General features: G+C 43.4%; 1 protein-coding gene across 9 annotated transcripts in view; it reads right to left on the reverse strand.

Moving 5' to 3' along the window:
• Positions 1 to 26,979, reverse strand: part of LOC147701408 (zinc finger and SCAN domain-containing protein 26-like) — a 308,572-nt gene that overhangs the window by 113,202 nt on the left and 168,391 nt on the right. The gene's annotated exons all lie outside the window — the stretch shown is intronic.

Raw genomic sequence — 26,979 nt, forward strand, 5'->3', positions numbered from 1 at the left:
AGGTGCAAGATCTAGAAAGGAGTGAAGGTGAAGTGTGTTTGAAACGAGTGAACATCTATAGTGTGAGTGCAGGATCAGGACCAGACATTAATAGCGGTGATTTAGTTGTGTCAAAATGAAAATCCCAAATGCAAGTGCAGGTGCCCATGATGACCAGAATTGTCTCGAACAACCATGAGAGATAACGACAAGCCTACCTCTAACGGAGTGGAATGAATCGTGGACCTAAAACGAGAAGTGGGCACTGAGGTAAAGCAGTGCCTAATGTAAATATGCAAGAAGGACACAATGGGTGTCACAACAGAAAAATTGCAAAAGTGCTAATGTAATTGGCTCAACTTACACCTAGTGATAATTCCGACCCAGTGGGTCCTAAAATTTGTCTGCGATGAAGAAATCTCTTCTATCAAATGCTTTGTGTATCTGTGTAATAATATCTTCCATAAGTAAAATAAATTAATAATCTAACAGTTGTTCTAAAATCAGAAATAACAGACAGTTTCTATTCTGAAATAATTGAGACAGATAGCCAAAATCTCATCTTCCCTTATGAGTAAGGTAATGTAATTAAAATTTTGATGGCGAGTCTCTCTTCTGGCATTATAAGCCACTTTTCTATCCTTTTGATTTTCAATACGCTTTGTGAGGGCAAAACCAAGTTAATAAGGCACCATTCGCCATAAAAAGAAGCTTACATTTAAGCCAGAAACAAGAATATTTGGACCGCATTGTACAACACCCTCGGAAATTCCATAAGTAACTCAACACATTCTAATTCAAGAGAATCTATTCTTTTCTTACATGTGGTGAGTTTGCCCTGTTTCTCTCCTGAATTCAGGTCCGGATACTGTGGGAGACGCAACCCGGAAGTGAATTTAAAATGCATCCAATGCCAAAAACAACTAGAACGCTGTAGCAGCTATTGGAAAGCTAATGAAGCTGCCTAGAGTCGTGGTGTGGCCTGCAGTGTGTGTACTCATTACGTATCCATTTTAGGTGGAAGGAAGGGCCGATCATTCATAGAGCTGCACAAATTAAATGGTTATTAATGCCATGATAACAGAAAGTGGCATATTGTATACATTAAAAAGGTAAGCAAGCCAAGTATAACAGTGTTTTTTTACCCACTGAGTTGCACAAAGTTAGTGCGAAATGGGACAAAGAGTGTAAATACAGGGAAAACAATATGGGATAACGAGGCAATCTCGAAAGTAAATTCTTCAAACATACAAGAATATTGAAGTGGCCAAACACATAAATGTTGCGAAAGATATGACAGCGGTGAAACATACAATGAAGTATTCATGGGACACTTTGTAAAATTTAGTAGAGGCAGTGTGATCTAGAACGACAGATGGTTTACAGGTAATTTTTCAAAAGGCAACCAAAATAAAATATTAAAGCGTCACATGTTATGGGGCGAAGCATGTTACAGGTAGAATGTTATTCTTACTATTCCTGGACTTGGTGCAGCAAGACATAGAGATCGTAAAAGGTACATTAGATAAATTACGCATGCAATCACACAGTAGTCTTATCCATAACACATACCACACAGAAAGGTTCATATTACAAAATGCTCTCAATCGCCAAGGAAATAGTGCATCTCCCGATCACTGTTGAGACCCTGCTATTAAGATTTCAAAAGCATTATCCCACAGTATCCCGTGACACGTGGTCAGGGATTCAGAAGGGAAACAGGGCGTAACTGTTAGATTATTAATTTATTTTACTTATGGAAGTTATTATTACAAAGCATCTGATGGAAGAGATTTCTTCATTGTAGACAAATTGAAGGACCCACTGGGTCGGAATTATCACTTGGTGTAAGGTGAGTCAAGTACATTAGCACTTTTGCAATTTTTGTGTAGTGACACCTATTGTGTCCTTCTCGCATATTTACATTAGGCACTGCTTCACCTGAGTGTCCACTTCTTGATTTAGGTCCACTATTCATTCCATTCCGTTACAGGTAGGCTTGTCGTTATCGCTCATGGTTGTAAGAGACAATTCTGGTCATTATGGGCACCTGCACTTGCATTTGGGATTTTAATTTTTGACACACCTAACACCCCGCTATTAATGTCTGGTCTTGATCCTGCACTCACACTAACGACATTCAATCATTTCAAACGCACTTCACCTTCACTCCTTTCTAGATCTTGCATCTACATTTCAAACCTAGCCAGCAACAGACTGTGTACTAAAACAGTGATTCGCCCCCACTTTGCACCAACACCACACCGTACTATGGCAGATAGTGTTTAAGGTTCACACACAATGTTGTAACCGTACATGGACTTAACCACAATGGGCTTCATGACGGGTTTTATCAAAATGCATCCCATCATTCTGGTGCTTCCCCCTTTAAAAAGTCAAGAAGTCTTGACTTTTTAAAGGAGGCACAGCTTAATGAACCATCTTTGAAGGCGCGGACTTGTAACACTTTTGTAAACACATTGTGACACGCGCGGTTTTTCCAGGTTTGTTTCCAGCCCTGAAGAAGTCAAGGGTTTCACAGACCATTGACGAAACAAGTGTTGGCTTGCTCGCGAAGTAACACACCATAAAATTCAATACTCCAAGAAAGAGCACTGGATATAGTAGAGAAGAACTTCATTTTAACCATGCTCCAATATGTCTCCTTAAATTCCTTTTTTGAAGGAAAAACATTATTACCAGGATTTTCCCACAATCGGCTCAGCCCCATCTCACTAAAAATAACTTTTGCCTGCCTCAACCAGGGGATTTTACATATACAATCTGCATCCCTTACTTTGAGGAGGTCTTGTGTGCACAGGGAAAGCTCTGGGGTAACCCAGAGCCTTCTCCAATAGGCCACTGTTCGATATCGTGCCATATCCTCGATAAAATGACAACCCAAATCTAAATAGAGGAGCAACAATGGTGTAGATTGCGGGAGACCAGTTATACCCCTCAAAATATTGTTTTGGGAAATCGTCAGGGAGGCTAGATTATCAAATCCCCATAATTCGGCCCCATAAAGGACCGAGGCACTAATTTTTGAGTTATAGATTTTTAAAACCGGGACTACGGGCTTGGTGTGAGAAAGGCGCTGTTCCTTTAATAGGGCACCAGACAATTGAGCATGTTTGAAGACCAACTGGTCTATATGAGGTTTCTAATTAAGTTTGCTACCTAGAGTAATGCCCAAGTATGTAAAAACTTGGTTCTGCTCTAATATAGCTCAGTCATGGCTACTTTGCCTTTTAAAATCTTGTGTTTAAGTAGCACCATGAATTTGGTCTTATCCACATTGACTAAAAGGCCATGGTCTCAACAAAACTCTTCAAATCTAACAATGGCCGTCTGAAGACCTTTTTGAGTTTTTGAGATTAACAAAGTATCATCTGCAAACATAAGCAGAGGGATCTTCATGCCAGCAAGGGGAGGGGTGTCAGTTGGATGATTCATAAAATACTGAATCACCCCATTAATATATTGGGAAAAGAGAGTTGGTGCCAGAACGCATCCCTGTCGGATCCCCCTAGCAATAGGAAACCTATCTGTAACACTCCCCTGCTGTCCCCAGCGAACCTGTGCAAAATTGGAGTTATGAAGTTGAATTAAAAAAGCCAATAATTCCAAAGGCATGCCCTGTTCAGCAAATACTCTCCACATTTTGGCACGTGGGACTAAGTCGAAAGCAGACTTAAGATCTATGAAAGCAGCATAAATGTTACCACCTCTTAAAATCACCACACGCCAATAAATTAAGACAAACCTAAAAACCTGGTCAATGGTGCTGGTGTGTGAGCGGAACCCGGCCTGCAAAGGAGAAAGGATATCAAATTCGTCAAACAAATCCTAGATTTGCCTAGCTGTCACTTTTGGTAAACATACGATGAGGCTTATGGGCCTGTAATTGCCAGGGTTTGAACGATCCCCTGTTTTTGAAGATTGGAAGGATTTCAGCTCCCAACCATGAGTCTGGTATTGGGGTACCACTGGCAATGGTGTTCGCTAGGGACTGAATATAAATTAGCCAGGTCGCTTTGTTATGCAAGAACAGATCAGCAGGTACACAGTCCAACCCAGGCGCCCTACCTCTCGGGACTGAGTTTAATGCTAGATCTACCTCTTGCCTGGTAAAGTGCAAGGGAGGATTGGCTTAGGGCATCAAGAATTGTTCTTGATCATGTACCCTGTCATGATCCAATATAGCAAACTGGGCCTTATAATGGGATACCCACTGTTCGGGGGATACGTGATTAACAGGCGCTTGGCTTGGTTTTCCTATTAAATTCCAAAGAAGAAGGAGGCAAATCCAAGATAAATTAAAAGAGGTTTAATCTTCTGGAGCACAGTACTTCATACAGCCAGGTTCATAACAGAATGGTTTCAACACAGTTCTGAATGATGTCATATACAACTGTAAGGCATGTGCCATAATTAAAGGAAAACAATGTGCATAAAAGGGAAACATATTTAAAAGGGAAATACATGGAATGAAGGATATAACACATCTCTTCCGTTACAAGAACCATTCATTCATAAAACACTTGGAGATACGTCTCACATTCCAAACTTGACCATTTTGAGTAACAACACTATTCTTGTTGACTTTGACAATTCTCAAAGGTCTACTATATCTAGCATCACCTTTGAGCAAGATTCCAGGTTTCCGTATTCTAACATAATCCCCCACATGAAAATTTGGTGTTCTAACATTCATGTGAGAGTCATAATGAATTTTGCTTCTATTCTGTTTATACTCTACAGTACGAGCAATATCATCCTTATTCAGCTGTGAACACTTATCCTTAACAACTTTCTTAAACCACCAAGGACATAGTTTAGAAACTGGATCTCTACCTCTAATTAAACGAAAAGGTGAGACCTCAGTAGTGGAATGGGGAGTTATCCGATACAACCATAACTTCTCTCTTAGTTTCTCTTTCCATTCAGCACCAAAGTTCCGTGCCCAAAGTATATCTTGCTTAAGAACTTTATTATACCTTTCAACTTGCCCATTGCCTTGAGGTTCATACAAAGGTGTGGTTATGTGACGAACATTTTGTGATTTAAGAAATTCTTGCATCTCACATGACTTCAACTGCACGCCATTGTCAGAAATAATCACTTCCGGATTACGTTCCCTGGCAAAAACTTCCTTCAAAAACAAAATCACATTACTAGTTGTGACCCTTGGAACCAGTTTGACTTCTGGCCACTTAGAATGGTAATCCACCATAACATTGGCGAACCTACAATCTTGTGGCAAAAAATTAAAAGGCCCAGCAAAATCTATACCAATTTTCTGCCATGGAAACGCAGGCCACTTAACTGGAATAAGAGGAGCAGGACTGCATCAAAGAGATTTCTCGCTACTAACACACTCCGGGCACTCTCTAACCAACTTGTCAACAAACCTGTCAACTCCTGGCCACAAAAACAAAGATCTAATAAGTCTTTTCATTGAGGTGATACCAACATGGCTTTCATGACTTAAATTCAAAATGGTATTCCGTAAAGAAACTGGTGGAATACACTTTCCTTGTCTGTAAATGAAATCACCCTCTATAAAAATTTCATCTGAGACTTTCCAAAATGGGAACATCTCCTCTGGAACATCACTCTTAGAAGGCCATCTTTCAAGACAGTACTCCATAACCTTCTGCAAAACTTTGTCTTCCACCATACTTTTTTTCCACAATTCATCAGAAATATTTCCAAAATTCCCAGACAACACATCAGCATTTCCAGCAACAATCTCAACATTGTCCAGAACCTCACTATACTCACACGGAAGACACGACAAACAATCTGCAGTAACATTGACTTTTCCAGGAACATATACCACAGTAAAAGTGTATTCTTGTAATCGTGACATTAATCTAGCAATTCTTGCCGTGGCATTCAAACCTCCTCCGGGAGACAAAATGGAAACCAAAGGCTTATGATCAGTCTTGATAATAAACCTTGCTCCCCAAATATAATTTCGAAAGTGTTCCACACACACGCTAACAACTCTTTTTCAATCACTGCATAGCGTCTCTCTGTTGAATTAAGTGTGCGTGAGGCAAACGCCACATTCCACTCCTCTTTACCAGAAAACTGCGAAAGAACACAGCCTAAACCATACAGGCTAGCATCGACAGTAAGAACACAAGTCTTTCCAACACAAAATGCTTTAAGAGATGGCGCAGCAATCATGTCTGCCTTAATCTTTTCAAATGCTTTTTGTTGACTATCTCCCCATTCAAAAACAACATTTTTCGTAATCAATGCCCTTAAAGGTTCCATTTTTGATGCAAAGTCTTTAATGAACTTACTGTAATATTCACAAAGACCAGAAAATGAAAGAAGTTTCTCTTTTGAATCTGGTGCAGGTGCTTTGAGAATGGCATCAACCAAAGATTTCTTTGGAACAACACCTTTTTTTGAGAGAGTATGTCCTACGTATTCAACAGACTCTTGGAAAAATTTACATTTGCCAATATTAAATTCCAAAGAAGAAGGAGGCAAATCCAAAATAAATTAAAAGAGGTTTAATCTTCTGGAGCACAGTACTTCATACAGCCAGGTTCATAACAGAATGGTTTCAACACAGTTCTGAATGATGTCATACACAACTGTAAGGCATGTGCCATAGTTAAAGGAAAACAATGTGCATAAAAGGGAAACATATTTAAAAGGGAAATACATGGAATGAAGGATATAACATTTTCCTTACCCCATTTCACCAGATGCCAGAGCGTAGCCATGTTTCTTCCTTTTCTGGCATTAAATAACTCATCCCAGTATTGCTCATCCCAGTCCATTTTCGCTTTCTGTTGTGCTATCTTGTACCCCGCCCTTGCACCTTTTATATTTTCCGTATTCTTGGATCCGAGAGCCCTGGCTAACGCTCTATAAGCCTCTCTACATGATTTCCCATACCATGCATCTACCTTTGTGCCAGTGTTTTTCATAGATTATTTGATATTGGGTATAAAAAAGCCCTTTAGCTTGTTAAAAAGTTCATTGTGGATATGAATAACCTTAAGTGTCAATATCCTGCTATGTAACACATCTTAGGAGATCTGCTGTTGCACCATCAACCATCTGCCTCATATGCTCCAGTTGTTCCTCGCTAATAATACAATTAGACCACGTAACTCTCCTAGTATCATTACTAAGCTGCACTTCTACAAATGTGCTTTCAATTGCCGGTCCCTCAATGACAGAAGGTCCCTTAAGCTGCATTAACAGTACTAAAGGGTTGTGGTCGCTTTCCAACCGTTCCAGAACAACCATATCTAGTAGGGATTGCCATAGTTCCTTATTGAGGAAGATGAAGTCTATACGACTACTTCTCTCCCCATTGCTAAAGGTTGGTGAGCCCTACCTATCCGAGTCCGCCCTCCCATTAGCAGCCTTAATTCCCCGTTCCAGACATAGTACTTTTAACTGCAGCGCAGCTTCAGTCCGTTTTTTGATTGGAGGAAGTGTCAGTGGCAGAATATTCCATTGAGCATCCTCCTCTATACTAACTTTTACGTCACTGATATCTAAAGGTTTAAAATCACCTGCTATTATTAAATTGCAGGCACCTAAGAAGCTTTGTCGAAACACATGATCCAATGTCCAATTTTCCTGGAAGGCCATAATGTCATGGTCTTCAATAAATGAGGACCATTCCACTGACAGTATTTTGGACTTAAGCTCTGCAATGTTCCAGGGAACTAATAAGAAATTTGAGTTTCTATGACTCAAGTTTACACTGGGTTGTAGCAAATTTTCGTTGATTCCTAGACCGAATTCCGTGACACCCTCATATGGAATAACATTCCTCGGGGAGAAATCACTATCTCTAACAACTCCTACCCATTGGTATCTCCCACCTGAACTGTTGGCATTATGAGGGGAGATATCCCAGAGACCTGGGTAACAGATTCAAAATCACCCACGCCAAACTCCCCTAAATCATGCATCTTAATCATGCATCTTAAGCAGTTGGGGCTGGGGTTAAATTTGAGTTAATCAATGTCCTCCATTGATCCAAAGGCTTCAAATCTATTAAAGGTAGGCACCGCGTAATTATAGGGGGCCGGGTTGTTAGCAGATACGCTCGATACACCCCCTCTAATTTTTGCACGTTTGTTAAAAAAAGCCATGCGGGAGTACATTAATATCATCTTTACATAAACGACCTGACCCTGCCTGATCCAAAATTAGCTGGACCAGACCCGATGACCTGAAACTTAAAACCACACAGTCACCATCAAAATCCTTATCGGATTGTCAGACCCAGGGAACTCTTCGGACCATCTTAAACTCAGAGAAAAGATGGTTCCCAACTTCAGTCCTATTACTTAACAGGTGGAGGCCCTTGTTCTTAAGAGAGGACCAGTATTCCTGAACCGAAGCTTGAAGGCCTGGAACATTGGCCAGTACTATAGTGTAAGGTGTGGCTTCCGGTGGAGGGAGACATTGGTAGATTTACCCCCACCCATACTTTGCGTTCTTGCCTGCGGGCCATTTGGCCCTACCATAAGAGTCTATGGACCGCTTTGCGTGGGTTTTAACAAGGAGATGGGTATTGGGAGGGATGCTTTGGCGATGGGAGGGCAAGCCACTGGGTTTAAGCTTGATCTATGAACTGTTCTATTCTCCTGTCGAACGATAGTAGATTCCTCCTGCCCAATCCCAGAGCTTGCTTGTGGAGCTTTAAGAATATGTTGTTCTATTTTCGCTAGTCTCAGGTCTATTGCTGCCAATTTTGATAGGAGGGGGTCAATTAATGCTAACAATTAGTCTTCAACCTGATTGAGAAAATCAGCCTGAACCGGAGGAGTGCAGGGCAGCTGATCCCTGTAGATGCAGGTTTGGTGTTGCCAACACCAAGGTTTATATTTGGGGGCAAGGGAGCTAGATTGGAACCTCCCCACTCCCTATTGTGGCGGGCTTGTGTTTCGCCTATTTGGATACCTGGTATCTAGATTTAGGTGCGCCGCGCGCTTTCCTCTTTTTTTGGGGTGGTTCGCCACCTAAAGTTAAAGTTGACTTTTGTCGCCTAGTAAGTACATTAGTTGAAGTAGTAGGCGGTGGGGGAGAAAGGCTGTCCAAACTTGGTGCAGTTAAAGGCCCTGGTTGTGGACTTAATATAAGTGCTTGGTTAGTTTGGGAGCTGGAGTTAGCAGTTGCGTTAGACTCAGGTGCTGGAATAGAACCTATAAAACCTATAAGGGGCGTGAAGGATCTACAGAGAGTCGATGTTCAGTCAGCTGAATCTCGTGCATTATCGTGGATTCTGCCGGGAAAGGTAGGGAAAGTTCACAACACTCCGGACCCCATTCCCCCTTTTCACGTATTCCTGCTCATTTCCCTAACTTCGTGAGTAATACACCAGAAGCAACTATGAAAGGGAGAAAAACATCGCTGATACTATATTACACAACTAACTATGCCAAATAGTGCAAAAATACACAAATCAAACAATGTCAGGGGGTGGCCTAGCCCAGCCTCTACAAGCCCCTGATGGGCACAGACGGGCCCCCCTGGTCCGGGCTTCGTCCTGCGCTGTGCGGGGAGAGGCAGTGCTTTAAGCGCGATGGACCACACCTCCCCCTCACTCGGGGCAGCTGGGAATAGCCTGGTGCACCCCGGGGACTGGAGTCTTCACCCCGGGTGATGCGCTCAGCAGTGGCGGTAATGCGGCAGAATATCCCGGTAAGTAGGGCAGTGCAGCGTCCTGGGTGAGCTCCCAACCTTTGTCTTGAAATACTGGCCACAAGAAAACAGCAAAAGAAATCTACCTTTATGTCAATAATTGAGTAACTGCCTATATTCACTATATCAGAGCGGCTGCAGATTTTTTTCTGCGTAATCTCGATTATGGATTGGTGCAGGAATTGCATGATACTGGTGCAGGGACTACAGCTAACACTGCCGGAGTAGGCTGGAACCAACAAGCTAGAGAATCTGCAATGCATGGGTTGATAGCCCAATGGTATTCTGACATTTTAGCTTTTTGGAACACCACTTTAGGACTCCTGCAAGCACCAATAGAGAACACAGATATGTATTTTTGGTTTTGCTAGTATTATTGTATTTTAAAATTAGATTGGTAAGACTACAAATTGAGGTTACCTACTCCGATTCAAGTTCTGACCTGTATTTTAGACTCAATACCCTAATTTACTCGTGTCAACATAAACCATCTGTCTTGAAAATACATTCCCACTAATGTAGACCCTCCATGCTTCAAGAGCAAACAGATTCTCATTTTTCCTCTGTGCACTAAAAATGGACAAACATTATGTGGAATACCTTATAGCACCAAATACATCTTTAACTAACTTGGCTGATCTTAACAGATAAATCATCCTACGGCACTAAACATACATTACAATCTCCACACTCTGTTTCCCCATCTTTGGTTAATTTCTGTTGCTGAGGTTTTCACTCTCCTTCACGCTTTCATCTTCACTTAATTCATTTCATCCTCCTCACAGGAACTTAAAAGGTTTTATATAATAACTCACTACCCACATCAATGACAATCTTTAGTAAGGGGTGATTAACAGCTTTAACATTGAGTTTTCGCGAGAACTCCTTATGAACAGTGGTCGTCATGCCACCTTGCATAGCTCACTCAGTGAGTCCAGTGAGAAAGTACTAAGCAGTCTCACCCAGTAACTGCTTGCTTTGCAGCCACTTCTAGAAACAAATTCTTGCCTGACTAACACAGGGTCTAGCAAAAGACTATATCGCCATGTCTCTCCTGAGGAGAGTGGGAAGGAACCTCTATATGCCTAGGAGCCATGACTGCGGAAAGGCAATTCTCATAGAAAAGCCAGCGTGGGCTGCACAAAAGGTATGTGGGTAAAGTGTTACACCGCTTTGCAGAGCTCAGAACAAATGTAATAATATGGCTCGATATTTATACTTCTCCCCATAATTTTGTTGGCATGTCCTACAGCTTGTATCACAATCAAGACAATTCTGATACGCATTTTCTACAATGAACTATGCATAATAGAATTGCTCTGCCTGTCCATTATGTGAACTGATAGAGGGGGCTGGGGGGATCGAATCAGGGCAGGTTTGTTATATTCAATCTGTTACGTAATGTATAAACATGTGCTGTTCCTTTATTTTAGTTTACTCTGTATTGTGTTTATTTAAGAGCGTTGGAGAGTTCCACTGTTTCTATTGTTATGGAATCGTCTGACCTGGGACAATTAGAAGTCCTGGTGCATCTCGGACTGGTCAGTACTGTGCTGCCTTATTAAACGTTTTATTAAAAAAATGAAGATTTGTTACAATGGCGACGAGTTGTGGAGGGATACCTGCTACAAGTGATACGCAGACACAGCAGCGGTACTACCTGCATTGAACCAAAGAAACTAGAAGAAACTTTTTACCGTACTTGTGACTACGCCGTTTATACCTGTTCCGCGGATCTCAACCGCGTTCTCCCGGAATTCGAACGATGTAGTAAAAGAGTTTTATTGATTTTTGTTTATTGTGCCTCGTTTTGAATGCAAATCTCCCTTAAACACGCTGGAGACATTAGTCCTCATGTGCTTACTTACTAGGTGCCTTCTCGGGCTGCACACGTAGACGCCTGCTCAAAGTCAATACGTTCTTTACACGTTATTTGTCACAAGAAGCTTTTCAGACAACGACGCGCCTTCACACATTTCTTTAGGGACTAAGTTTCCATACCAGCAACAATCGATACACGAAGCGGCTTCCTGTTGCGACACGTTTGCTGTATTTTTCTTATGGGATTCTCCTGACAATTATATGGTCTCAGTTTTGCAGCAAGGTATTGGTTTCCTTTTTAATATTGACACAAACTTATTTCACACCAGACTAAGATAACGTTATTATTACAATATATATATATATATATATATATATATATATATATATATATATATATATATATATATATATATATATTCCAAACAATCCGATCCATTGAAGCACAAGAGCGCTCACCATTGTGTGCTCGACCCGAAGGCAGGATCACAGCCCCAAATTCAATTTTGTACAAGAAGGACGGCACAACCGGATACTTTTTCAAAGTTACTTTATTTCACAACACTCCACCGACGCGTTTCAGCCTCACGGCCTTTCTCACGGTCAGTGAGTCCTTTTTTGCTTTCCCATTATATACTGCCCCACTTAAGCCATTAAGTGGCATTGTGGGATATGTAGTTTTTAAGCAAAAAATTATTCAAACATAAAAGAGAGACAAAAAGGACTGGTGTGTTTACATCACTAGTATAGTACTTATGGAAAGGGGCGACCATTCGGTCCCCCCGAACGTATGGCGGAGTACCACGATCCCCCCGGGAAGCCATCTTGGGCGGGAGGCGAGTCTCGGCTGGTATGCCCGAAGCGGCGTAGCCGGGGCGCGCCTTTTTCCCGCCCTGGAGTGGGCTGGCCTAGACACCGACGCGGCCGGGCCACGCCCTCGGGGCAGGCCGTGGCGGGTTTACGCCCGCCCTGAAGACGGATAAAAGGAGCAACAAGCCAAGGAAGCATCCTCTTGTTCCTGTGCTCTGAAGCTGCACCACCTCGCTGCACGTGAGCTCGAGACGGAACGAAGAGCCAATTTTGAGCGTTGTAATCTTTCTTGTTTGTTTTTCAGATACTCTGTCGTGAGAATGCCTAAGAAGGCGGGAAAGTGAATGACTACCGACCAGATGCTGCGTGTTCTCATGAAGGAGGTGACCGACTTAAAGAAGCGAATGGCGGAGAAAGACGAGGAAGGGGGGCCGAAACGTCCTCTGGCAGGAGCAGCTCCAGGAGGAAAAGGCAAGAGGCCCAGAAGGGGAGCAGCTGGGGGAGACAACCCAGTTCCCTGTACCCCACTCGAAGCACCCACTCCTGTGCCAGAGGAAGGGAATCCGATTCCCGTAGTGGTCACCCCCGTGTCCGGGGAGGATATGCCGCCCGAGCTGGCAGCTCAATTAGCAGCGTGGTTGGGTAAAGGTAGCAAGGGCGCCACGGCTGACGACGCGCAGGTGTTGATGAGGCAGCTGCGGGAAACAAGGGAAGCGACGACGGCACCATCGCCATCAGTTTCAGTCGCAGATACAGCTTCTGTTTCAGGTAAGCGGCCATTGCCGATTGCGAGGGATGAGTCGGCACCCTCTCGAAGGGAAAAGTTGGGTCAACATGTCCCTCTGGCTATCAAAGAGAAGATATGGGCAGGGGAGTATATAAACATCTTCTCGTTGCTTACCGATCATTATGAAATGGAGCATGTTAAGAGCCAGAAGGAGCTCATGCATCCGAGTGTTTGGCGCGCAAAGATGGCCGCCTTTAAGGTAAATGAAAACATTGGTAATTGGGGCAAAGCATGGGGGGTTTTTACATCCATCTTGGGTGAACGTAGGCCCGAATTGCTGCCCGAATTGCCGATTTATCAGTCACGGATCATGGGGTATTCAGTATCTCACGAGGGCAATCATTGGTTTTGTTACGATAATATTTTCAGAAAAGCGAAAGAGCATGATAAAAACTTAACTTGGGATTGTTATGATTCTGTGTCCTGGTCCAAAATGGAGGACTCTGGTATGTTGAAGGTGCCGTTGGTATGGAGTAACGTTGGGGTATCCTCCCGCCAATATGCGGGGACGCCCTTTCGATCAGGTACGAGTAACGACAATCACTCGAGGCCAACCGGCAACGCAGGTAAAAGGGGGGTTTGTTGGAACTTTAACAGGGGGAAATGTACTAGGCCCCAGGGGTCATGCAAATTTAGGCACGAATGTGGGGGGTGTGGGCAATCATCCCATCCTGAGTCCATGTGCAGAGCCAAAACGGGTGATAACGGGGGTAGAGGAGGCGCCAAACAGGTCTGACATAGTCCGAGGGGCGCCTTTACCTACCCCGATTGATACCATGGCAATGATTCCCTGGCTCAGCGAATACCCGGATCACGCTTCCGCTGGGGTGTTGCGGAACGGCTTTTCATATGGTTTCCGCATCCCAGTGGGGGAGTTTCAGGGTATAGCAAAATGTAAAAAACAGATATCGGTCTTACAGCATACGACCGTGGTACAGGAAAAGATTGGGAAGGAGGTGGCTCGAGGTCGAGTCGCCGGTCCATTTAATGTGCCACCAGTTGCTAACTTTGTTTGTTCCCCTTTAGGGGTGGTCCCCAAGAAGGACCCGGGTGAGTTTCGGCTGATACATAATTTATCAGCCCCACGTGGTCTTTCAGTAAACGATGCGATAGACCCGGAAGTGTGTTCGGTGCGGTACGCATCCTTCGATGAGGCCGTAGCCATTTTGAATCGCCTGGGGCCCGGTGCGCTGATGGCAAAATCTGATATCGAGTCAGCGTTCCGGTTGCTCCCGGTACATCCAGACGATCAACGTCTCCTTGGTTTCATGTTTCAGGGTCATTATTACATGGATAGGTGTATGCCGATGGGGTGCTCTATATCTTGTGCCTATTTTGAAAAGTTCAGTTGCTTCCTGCAATGGGTCTTCACGAGGAAAACGGGGTTTCAACATGTGATGCATTATCTCGATGACTTTTTGTTTCTGGGGGCAGCCGGGGATCCCGAATGTGGACAGGCTTTGACTGCATTTTGTGTTTTGATGAATCAGTTTGGCGTGCCATTGGCACCAGGTAAGACTGTGGGTCCCTCGACTTGCCTCGAGTTTCTGGGGATCGAGCTTGATTCCAAGGAAGGTTGTTTTCGTCTACCAGGGGACAAAGTGTTAAGATTCAGGGCATCCCTGCAAATGTGTATAAGTGAGTCTAAGGTTAGGCTACATCAATTACAGCAATTGGTGGGACAGTTGAATTTTGCCCTAAGAGTTATACCGATGGCCCGCCCCTTTTCTCGCTCGATCGCTCAAGCCATGGTCGGCCTGAAGGAGGGTCATCATCGCACAAGGCTCTCGGCAGAGGTTCGCCAGGACATGCGCATTTGGTTGGCATTTCTGGCGGATTTCAATGGCCGAATTGTCTGGAACAAACCGGCCGTGTCCTCCGAGGAGCTGGGGCTGTGGACGGATTCGGCAGGGAGCATTGGTTTTGGCGCCATATTCGGCACTCAGTGGTCGGCACAAAAATGGCCGTCATGGTGGCACGAGAGTGGTCTGACAAGTAACATTGCTTTCCTTGAACTTTTTCCCATTTTGGTGGCCCTGAGAACTTGGCCCGAGGGGTTCAGAGATCACTCTGTGGTATTCTGGTCTGATAACATGACCGTGGTTGAGTGTATCAATAGCCAGGCAGCACGATGCAAGTGGATTCTGAGATTGCTCAAGGAAATTGTGTTATTATGTATGCAATTGAATGTAGTATTTAAGGCAAGACATGTCCCGGGGGTGATGAACCAGGCGGCTGATGCGCTTTCTCGTTTTCGTATGCAGGCCTTCTGGGGTTTTCTGCCCACAGCGGACCCGGTGGCAGCACCCTTTCCCGAAGCTCTCTGGTCTCTCGGTGCCCCGAACTACAGAACCTCGTGGGAGAGAGTTTAGCACCCAGGACGAGGAAGGCATATGAAGGGGCGTTCCGTTCCTATTGGGCCTTTTTGGGGGCAGCTAGAGGGGAGCTTTGGGGCCAGGAGGAGTTGGTAGTGAAATTCCTGCTATCTTTACGTCATGCAGGCAAATCAGTGGCTACGGCCCAGAGGCATCGGGCCGCCATTTCCTTTGTGGCTAGGGCTCATGGGATCCAGGACCCGACAGCGTCTTTCGTTGTGCAAAAAGCGCTACGTGGGTGGCAACGCCTTGAGGGTCGCAGAGTAGATGATAGGCGCCCGATAGGTCTGGATAGGTTGGCTTTGTTGTTTTCTGTACTTCCTGCAACATGTTCATCCCAGTATGAAGCAGTGTTATTCCGAGCCGCTTTTGTGCTAGCATTCCATGGGGCTATGCGGGTAAGCGAACTGGTGGCAAGGAACAAGCAGGATTCCAGGGGGGGGCTGTGCCGAGAGCACGTCCAAGTCAGGGGGGAGACAATGACTGTCTCATTTGTCAAGTCCAAGACCGATCAGGGTTCAATGGGGGACTGCATAATGATACGAAGGATCCCCGGGTCCTCCATGTGCCCGGTGAGTTGTGTAGAGGAGTATTTAGCACAGAGGGTGGCATCATGGGGGGGGACCTTGTTGAGACACGCTGACGCCACCCCACTGACGAGGTTTCAGTTTCAGCGGGTGCTTGCGATGTCGATTACGGCTGCGGGCTTGAACCCGAGCGAGTTTGGGACCCATTCCTTTCGGATAGGGGCTGCTACAGAGGCTACGGCCAGGGGTCTGAATGTTGAACAAATTAAACGTGTGGGGCGTTGGTCCTCTAATTGTTATAAGAGGTATGTGCGGTTGCACATGTTGTGAAGCTGTAACGATGTACTCACGCTTCTTGTTTTTGTTTGGTTTCAGTTGCGCAAGCTTACGAGGCGGGGCGGACTATGCAGTCGACCCAACACCGGGCCAGCGGTCATACTTCACCGGCTGTGAAAAAGGAGGTGTGGGTCGTGGGCCACTCATACGTGAGGCGAGCCGCGGACGTATTCAAAGCAGGTGACATGAATCACGTGGCTGGGGAATACGGGTACAGTGTGTCCTTCTACGGAAAGGGCGGGCTCTGTATTGACCAGTTTCAATCATTTTTTGAGGGTTTGCTAGGGCGGACGAGGTCACCGCCGTCTATAGTCATAGTACATCTTGGGGGCAATGATTTGGTCACCACTGGTAGATGACTTCTTCTTGAGGCGATGCTTTCCACTGTAAGTTGGTTGGCGAGGAGAGTTCCAGGGTGCACGATTGCATGGTCACATATGATCCCACGTAAAGTATGGCGGGGGGCTGTTTCTGTTTCTGCTCTGAACCATTCAGTAAGAAAAATTAATAACAAAGTGAGTAGATTGTACCGTTCCAATACACTGCATTCTATTTCGCATGGTTGTATTACTGGCGACAGTATGTATTTGGGGGATGGTGTTCATTTGTCCCGGGTGGGGAACGAGTTACTCATAGGAGACTGTATAGCTTGGCTAAAGACTTTAAGACATGACCTTTAGGTAGGAGTGTTGTGGGGGGTCCGGATAGCCGGTCAACTATCCGGCCTGTGGCGGTAAGGTCATGATCGGTGAGCACTAATTGGAAGATCCCTATGAGTGGGCGTCACCCATTACGGATGGGAGCGCTCGAAGGAGGTGGCCATTGGCCCCTCAACGGGGAAGGCGGTCCCTTCTAAGGATGGGACGCCGAAAGGAAAGGAAAGGCGGTCAAGGCCCCTTCCTGGGTAGGGGGGGCTACAGCCCCCTCCCGGAGAATTTCCCGGGGCCAGGACATCTGCGACGGCAGATGTGGTAAGTTGTGTGGGGTTTGGGGGGGGTCTACGCTACCTTCTAGATTCCTCACACGAGTCCTCGGACGACCTTTAAGTGGCGTCGAGTTTATTGGGGCCCCCGTCAAGTCAAGGGAAATTGGTAGTTGCACTCGAGGTACACCTCTGTGCGGTCGCCCCTCACAAGTGAGGGGGATATTTCTGGTTAGGGATCTTGACACCGGTTACGACCTTGCCGTTGGCCCTTAAACGTTAGGATGTACAATTTCAAAATTTCAAGTTAGATGTTTTGTAGGATGTTAGTTCGGCTAGGAGAACCTTTGTATTAGAGAATATGTTAAGGTTAGCCAAACATCGCAATGTGGTAATGAAATTGTACATAATATGAAACTGTTATTTTAATGTTTTTAATTTTGTTTCATATTTTAATAAATACGGCCGGGAGGGTCACTCCCTCCCGTCTTCCAAAAGTTCAGAACTGTTTCCGGTTTCCCATCCTTGGGGATTGTGTTGAGAGGGGGTGGCGGGTATCTCAGCCATAGCGTCCCAAGTTATGTTCACTCAGGGAATGCAGTATTTCATTCCATTCAAGTCATTTAGAGTTTCAATGTGATGGGTATAGTACCCCAATACATGGTAGATTTAAGCTGAGTTCATGCTCACTCCAGATGTATGTGGAGATCTTCTCCGAAGTTCATGCCTTTAGGCTGTTTCGTTCGGAAACGGACAATGAAGCGAGATTCCATTTGTCGCAAGAGACGGACAGTGTCTCCTCCTCTCTCTGTTTTTGACAGCATTTTCAGTCCATAAATATTCATGGCTCTCCAATCCCCATTTTGACAGGCAATCAGATGTTTTGCGGTTGCATACAACATGTTTTGATTTTTCACCGCTCGTATATGCTCCAGTATTCTTTTTTTCAGCATACATGTGGTCGACCCTATGTACTTCATTCCGCATTTACACTCTATCACATACACCACATTTTTTGATGTACATGTGATGTACTGCTTGATGGGCATGTCTTTTCCATCTGGTTCTCGCACTGTCTTTGTCTTTTTGCCTATTTTGCAAGCTTTGCACGTTGTGCATGGCTTGAAGCCTACATTCTGTTCCATCCACCATTTAGGTTGTTCTTTGGCTTGGAAAAAGCTTTTTACTAGCAGGTTTTGCAAAGACGTGTTTTTTTTGTACGTAATAGACGGGTGTTTGCCCGCCAGGGGTCCCACATCTGGGTCACTGCTGATCAGATGCCAATATTTGTTCATTTTCTTGGCAATGATACCACTCTCCTTGTTGTATGTCTTTTTTTTTTTTTTTTTTTATCCTCATTTGTGCGCATAGCTCCAATCTACCAAAACAAAAGAGAAAACCACCACAGAGCAATAGGCAGACCAGTCGTGTATTGTGCCACTCAGCTTGTAGCTGGTAAGGGAAATTATGGAGAGCGAAGTAAGGCCAATTCCACTCAGCACTATATACAGTGACCAATCTTAAACCAGCTTAGAATGGTATCTCAGTTGATAGTGACCGAATTATCGAGACCCCATTGGTGCCAAGATTGTTAATCTTGTTAACCGGGATGGGCAGTGCACACGTTAATCATTGGACCTGGGGAAAAAAAAAAAAAAAAAAAACCCCAGGATTAGTCACGACTAAACCAGCATTGCCCAAAACGCTCTACTATTTGAACTCCCTGCCCTAGCTAGGTCAAGTTTGGAAATTTGAAATAGTGATGTTCGCCATTCATGCACTGTAGGGGGTTGAGCGTCTTTCCAATGCCTGCATATCTCCCTGCGTGCAGCAAGTATGGAGTAAAATATCAATTTGGATGCTGAGTTGCAGATTTTATTTCTCACACCAAAAATAACAAGAACCAAATCTATATTGACCTGTTCACCCAAGGATTCTGACAGCTTATTTTTGATGGCTTCCCAAAATTCTGTTAGCTCTGGGCATTCTAGAAACATGTGAGTGTCCGTAGCTTCAATTAACCCACATCTCGGACATTTAACTGGGCCTGTTAATGAAAATTTAGTTAACCTGTATGGAGAATAATATGCCCTATGTATGGTAAAAAGGTGGTTTCTACGAAGCCACGAAGGTTTAACTAACTTCCATAACAATGAGCATGAAGCGGTCCAGAGCTCTTCTACATCAAATCCTGGCATTAATTCTGCCCACAGCGTGGTTGGTAACTGGAAACTGACATCCATTTCATCTATTATTTTGTTATACCAGCTTGAGATTTCTTTTTTTGCCACCGGACTTTCTACCAAACAGTTGATCAGGTCGCTAAGGCCACCTATATGTTGCTTGTTACGTCTTGCTGGCAGATCTTTATATGACTGAGCCCAGCTGGAAATCTGAATATATTTAAATCTTGACAACCCTGGACCAACTTTGTTGCTAAGATGATCCCATGGAAGTAAAGACCCGTCCAAAAACAGGTCTTCCCAGCAATGGATATCAGCTTCTAATAGTGATTTGTTAAGAGCATCTGTTGTCCATATGGGTGGGTTGGGTAGGTTCCATATTGGAGCCTTTGCAGAATAATAGCCAATCTTTATCGCTTGCCTAATTTTATACCACGTGGATATAGACCCTTTTAGAACTTTCAGTTTTATCTTTTTAAAGAATTTGGGATCACCAAACTTAAACAAAAAACTGGCATGATCAACTCCTTCACAATCCAATAAAGTGGAAAAAAGCGGGCCCTTCCCTGTAGATGTGGGGATTTTAAACAGCATACGCATATGCGATAATTGGAACGCCCATGCGTATATTTGAAGGTCAGGGCCAACCAAGCCCCCTTTCTCCCTACGACGCCTAATTTTTTTCCAGGAGATTCTAGCACTTTTATTATTCCAAATGAAACTAGTAATCGAGCTCTGCAGTTTAAAAATTAACTTAGGATCGAAATAAAGTGGTATAGTGTTAAATAAAAAAGAAACTTTCGGTAAAATACTCATCTTCACCAAATTAAGTTTACCCAAAATGGAAAGTGGGAGATGAGACCAGCCTCTCATAAGTTTCCGGCACTCTGCAGCTACTTTATTAAAGTTTAGAGAGGCAATAGCGTTGATATCATTAACTATATTTACCCCCAGATACCGAATTAGACTTTTTGATGTCCCATTATTATTCGTTCTATTGCAATTCCAGGACATTGATTCTGTTTTGAGGGCATTAATTTCGTACCCAGACACTTTCCCAAATGTAAGGGCCTGTTCAACTACCTCAGGGTATGCCTCTTCATAGCTAGTGGAAAAAATCATGATGTCGTCAGCATAGAGTGCCACCTTCTTATCCCAACCACCAAAGCTAAAGGAGTTAATTAGACTGTTATTCCTAAGCATTTGAGCAAAGGGTTCTATGTAAACGTCAAAAAGAAGAGGGGACAGGGGGCAACCCTGTCTGGTTCCTCTCATGACCTTGAAGGGTTCTGTCAAACCACCATTAATTAACAATGAGGCGGATGGGTTACGGTACAGGAGCTCTATGGTCCTCCGAAATCTGTCACCAACATTAAACCTCTTCAAAGCCTCCGATAGGTATAACCAGTTCACTCTATCGAAGGCCTTGGTGGCGTCAAGGGTAAGCACAACCAGTGGAATCTGCTCCTTTATAGCAATGTCTATTGTACCAATCAATTCATACGTAAGATCGCCAAGCTGTCTCCCTTTAATAAACCACTTTTGTGTCGGATCTATAATATCTGGGGTCACCTGACCTAGCCGATTTGCTAATATAGAAGTAAAAATTTTGTAATCGGCATTTAATATGGAGATGGGTCTGTATGAGCCACATTCAGAAGCGGGTTTGCCAGGTTTCAGGATGAGAGTAATAGAGGCATTATTCCATGATTCAGGTGGTAATTCGCCTTCTCTAAGAATTTGGTTGAACAAAGTGGCCAGCACTGGAGCGACCTCCGAGACAAGTTTTTTATATATCTCGCAAGGCATACCATCAGTACCTACCGCCTTTCCGCTCTTGGCAACAAAATTGACTTGTTCGCAGAGGCAATGTCAGAAGAAATTGACAAACTGATAAAAGTGAAAGACAACAAACGACAAAACATCTCGACAAAGGAAAGAAAAGCCATACACAATCTTGTGAATAACACCAGCATAATAATAAAACCCGCTGATAAGGGGGGCAATATTGTTATCCAAGACACAAGTGATTATATACTGGAGGCAGAACGCCAGCTGAACATACCTCAAAATTACAGCAAATTAACATCGAATCCAATGACGAAAATGATGTCTGAATTACACGGAAACCTAAAGATGTGGCACACGAAAGGATTGATCAATGAGGAAGAAATGAAATATATGATCACGGAATTTCCAATCACCCCGTGCATATACTTCCTGCCGAAGATCCATAAAACCCTGATCAACCCGCCCGGCAGACCCATCGTTTCTTCCTGTGATTCATTGTATGAAAAAGTATCTAGATATGTGGACACCTTTCTCGCACCCATTGCCCAGAGTATGCCATCCTATCTGAAGGACACTGGTGATTTTTTGAGAATCCTCATGGACATTTCATGGAACCCTGGCTATCTTTTGGTGACAATTGATGTTGTATCTTTATACACATCTATAAGACATGATGTAGGATTAAAAGCATGCAAATATTTCTTACAACAACGCAGCATTAAAGAAATAGAACACACCTCAATGCTCCTACAGATGATACAGCTATGTCTTACGAATAACGTCTTTCTTTTCAATAACACTTTATACAGGCAAGAGTGCGGAACAGCCATGGGGATTTCTTTTTCTCCCAATTATGCAAATGTCACCATGGGATATTGGGAGAAAATGGTCGCCTGGAATACAACTGACAAAGAAGAACTGGACCGGATCATCTTATGGGTCAGATATATCGATGACCTCTTTCTGATTTGGAATGGCACTGACGAACAATTCCAAAAGTTCTTTACAACCTTAAATCAGAATGAGGAAGGCCTCCAGTTCACTTGTTCAACAAGCAGTAATGAAATTGACTTTCTAGACACCAAAGTCTATGTCTCGGAAGGCAAACTGGAAACTACACTATTCAGAAAAAAAACAGCGACCAACAGTGTACTCCATGGCAATAGTTTCCACCCCAAATCACTACTCAGAAGCATTCCGTATGGAGAGTACATAAGATTGAAAAGAAACTGCTCAAGACCGGAAGAAGCCGAAAAAAAGATATGTGAAAGCAAATCAAGATTCCAAGCAAGAGGGTACAAGGACTATGTGTTAAAAGACTGCAAAAAAAAGGCAGACAAAATCAGCAGAGCTGAAACGCTCATTGAAAAACAGAAACCCCCACAGGATAAAGACCCACCAAGATTTGTAACGACATACAACAAGGAGAGTGGTATCATTGCCAAGAAAATGAACAAATATTGGCATCTGATCAGCAGTGACCCAGATGTGGGACCCCTGGCGGGCAAACACCTGTCTATTACGTACAAAAAAAACACGTCTTTGCAAAACCTGCTAGTAAAAAGCTTTTTCCAAGCCAAAGAACAACCTAAATAGTGGATGGAACAGAATGTAGGCTTCAAGCCATGCACAACGTGCAAAGCTTGCAAAATAGGCAAAAAGACAAAGACAGTGCGAGAACCAGATGGAAAAGACATGCCCATCAAGCAGTACATCACATGTACATCAAAAAATGTGGTGTATGTGATAGAGTGTAAATGCGGAATGAAGTACATAGGGTCGACCACATGTATGCTGAAAAAAAGAATACTGGAGCATATACGAGCGGTGAAAAATCAAAACATGTTGTATGCAACCGCAAAACATCTGATTGCCTGTCAAAATGGGGATTGGAGAGCCATGAATTTTTATGGACTGAAAATGCTGTCAAAAACAGAGAGAGGAGGAGACACTGTCCGTCTCTTGCGACAAATGGAATCTCGCTTCATTGTCCGTTTCCGAACGAAACAGCCTAAAGGCATGAACTTCGGAGAAGATCTCCACATACATCTGGAGTGAGCATGAACTCAGCTTAAATCTACCATGTATTGGGGTACTATACCCATCACATTGAAACTCTAAATGACTTGAATGGAATGAAATACTGCATTCCCTGAGTGAACATAACTTGGGACGCTAAGTACTATACTAGTGATGTAAACACACCAGTCCTTTTTGTCTGTCTTTTATGTTTGAATAATTTTTTGCTTAAAAACTACATATCCCACAATGCCACTTAATGGCTTAAGTGGGGCAGTATATAATGGGAAAGCAAAAAAGGACTCACTGACCGTGAGAAAGGCCGTGAGGCTGAAACGCGTCGGTGGAGTGTTGTGAAATAAAGTAACTTTGAAAAAGTATCCGGTTGTGCCGCCCTTCTTGTACAAAAATATATATATATATATATATATATTTTTTTTTTTTAAGTATATACTCTTATTTTAGCAATGTCCGGCTGTAGGCAGAAAATTCAGTATATGTCGGAGGATAGGGCATTTTGCAGGAGTGTGTAAAGACTTTTTTTTAAATTGCCAGGTCCTACGGGAAATAAAGGAAAGGTTTTGTGTGTGAGTGAGGAGGGAAGAAATACAGGAGAAGGTGAATGCGCTAGTGGTATAGTTTTGTCTATCATTAAAGCTGGGGGTGAAAATTTGGAAATAGATGGAGCTGAAGTATAAGAAAATATAAACCCCCCCAAATGCGGTCTTCAAGTATTAGGGGTAGATTTGGAATTAATGGCTGAATTAGAGTCACATTGGACTATAATTACTAAACAGTATTGTCTGCAACGTTTAAGAGAAGATCTGTTTGGATTCCCTTAAAGATTCTGATATTATTGTAGAAAGTCTTGATGGTTCCAGGACTGACATTATGGGCTATAAAGAAGCTGATGTGCTGTTTAAAGGGAGGACGGCGTGTATCAAATTGTATGTGGCTGTCAAAGGTGTTAATGTTTTAGGGTGGAAAGATCAAGCAAAATTGGGCATAATACTTAATCTCAGGTGTAAAGATCCTGTACCCCTTGTGTCAGATGGGGAGCAAAATGAAAATATTATTCAAACATTTCCTAAGGTTTTGAAGGAAGACCAGGAATATTAATGAGGTCCTCATCGCGTTAAAGTAAAAGCTGATGCTGTTCCTGCAAAACAAAAACTCTGTAATTTACCCATTAATGTTAGGGAAGATTTTTAGGAGGTTTTGAAAAGTTTAGTCAACTAAGGGATTATTGAAAAAGTGGAATCATCAGAGCGGGTATCTTCAACAGTTTTGACTCGCAAACCAGGCAAAAGTATTAGATTATGTGTGGACTTGTGAGCCTTTATGCTAATTTGGTTGTAGACAGTCATCCTTCCAAATATCAATGAGCTTCTGAGTATGCTTGAGGGAGCCAAGGTGTTTTCCACCTTAGATCTTCACTCAGTGTATCATCAAATTGAACTCACAGAAGATTCTAACACCCCAAGGGTCATTTCAGTTTAGAAGAATGCCATTTGGGCTTGCCTCTGCGGCTTCTGTGTTCCAGAGAGCAATGTTTCATATTTCTAAAGATCTTGAAATGTGTGTGAGATGTTTCCAAGATGACATACTTGTATTTTCAAAATACAAAATGGAACACAGGGAACTTCTTGTGTCTGTGTGTTAGTTGTTGGAAAACAAAGGTTTAACTTCGAAGGGCGAAAAATGTAAGTTTATCGGGATTCTCTTGAGTATTTAGGACATACTGTTTCAAGTGAAGCTGCATTACCAAAATAAAATTAGTAGATGCAATTTAAAATGCTCCTGCTCTGAAACAGAGAGAAATTGTTATCTTTTGCGGGTCTCTGTGAATATTACAGTACATTTTTACAGGGATTTGCAACTAAAATAGAATCCCTCAGAGAACTTACAAGGAGTAAGTGTGAGTTTGTGTGGGCGGACAAACCAGTTGCTTTTCAGCAAATTAAGGAAGACATTTCCAATGCTCCCACACTGAAGCAGGTATTTATTAATAATTTGTGTAACTACTGTGGATGCGAGTTTGTATGGTATCGGAGCGGTTGTGGGACAAAAATGTGGTAAAGAAGAATTGTGTGTGCTATTTGCATCTAGAAGTCTCAGTGAGAAAGAAAGGAGATATGCTGTAGTTGAAAAAGAATTAATGGTTTCTGGGTGGGTGGTTCAACACTACGAAAACTATTTGTGGGGTAGTAGGTTAATTCTCAAGACTGATCATAAACCATTGGTGAGCATCTAGTCTCCGGGAGGGGGAGTGGAATGCTACTGCAAAGGTTGCCAGACTTACCTCCAGGTTACAGGACTATAATACCGGCCCATTTTCACTTTCTCTGCAGAGAAATGGCTACATTCATAACAGCAGAAGCTAAGAAGCGCTAACCAGGCACACAATTAACAAGCATTTGCAATGCAATAGGTCTCGCATTAGTGAGAATTTGAGCTATTGTGGTTTCAAATAATTTGAGTTTGGTTTTTTTATTCCTTTTTTATCCCAGCAGTAGCATAAGTAGTAAACGAAAATCCATGCAGAAACTAAAGGGTGCAGTACCACAGGCAGTTACTAGGTGTCCATGTGGAGTTGTAAAGGGAACTCCATTAGCCACAGAAGGTACAGCACCCTTAATGTAATTATAAACAGAAAAAATACAGCTGAGCATAAGTTTCAATTTCCTGGTTTCCTTTTTTTAATTTGGGGCAGATTGATGCGGAACCAGTGGAAACGGGAGGCACTGCCTTAAGTTTCCCATCAGTTATGTTGGAGTTATGCATGCAGAATGTAAGTGTGATGGTATCCCGCAAAACACTGGAGCCTCGTCTGAGGCCCCCAAAGGTGGAACTAAACAAGAAGACTGCACAGGGTACTATTTAGCATGTCACTGCATCATCTAAATATAAATAAAATTGTGCTGATGCACCTTAACCAATGGAGTCCCCGTGTGTGGCTTCAAAATTTTTTTAAAAACGCCAATTTTGCATGTAAGAGCCTGTGCACGGTGGAAAAGGGAAACCAGTCTGAGGCCCCCAAAGGTACAACTACACCTACAGATTGCAAGTAGAATTCTTGGAAGTGTTGGTGTGACAGCTGAATGTAAATGCATTGGTAACTGTAGTTCGCAATCATCAGGGCCCCGTCTGAAGCCACCAATAGTGGGATTGGACAAGAAGACTGCACGGAGACTATATCAAGTGTCAGTGTAACGGCTGGATGTAAATAAAATGGCGCTGATGCACATTGGTGCAATGGAGCCCAGTAGCGAGGTCCTCACAGATAGAATTACAATAAATGGCTGAAATCACTTTAGCAACAGAAATTTGTTGTGATGATGAAGAAGAAAGAACAAGCAGTGTTGCGAGGGCGCAGAACCACAGGCTGCCACTATGTGTACCTTGGGACCCGTTTTGGCCACATATAGGACTGCACCCTGCCACACAGCTAGCCAAAGATTATGGCGCAGCAGTGAGTGCTGCCGACTGGTGCGCTGGGGATCAGTGTTCGAGTCTGGTATGGGCTCAATATCCTGTGATAACGGGCTGATTGCTTAATACCCCCCCGCCCCCGAGCCCATGGATAGGCGTGCTACATAAATAAAAGCAACTAATGTAATATGACACAAATATTTAATGCAGCGACCTTGGGGTGTGCAGTGGGATGAGGTAACAAAAGGGATATTAAAAGGGCACTGCACTGCAAATTATGCCTAAAGTAACCAAGCAAAAC

This window comes from Lissotriton vulgaris, chromosome 7 (genome assembly GCF_964263255.1).
Source record: "Lissotriton vulgaris chromosome 7, aLisVul1.2, whole genome shotgun sequence".
Classification (NCBI taxonomy): Eukaryota; Metazoa; Chordata; class Amphibia; order Caudata; family Salamandridae; genus Lissotriton; species Lissotriton vulgaris.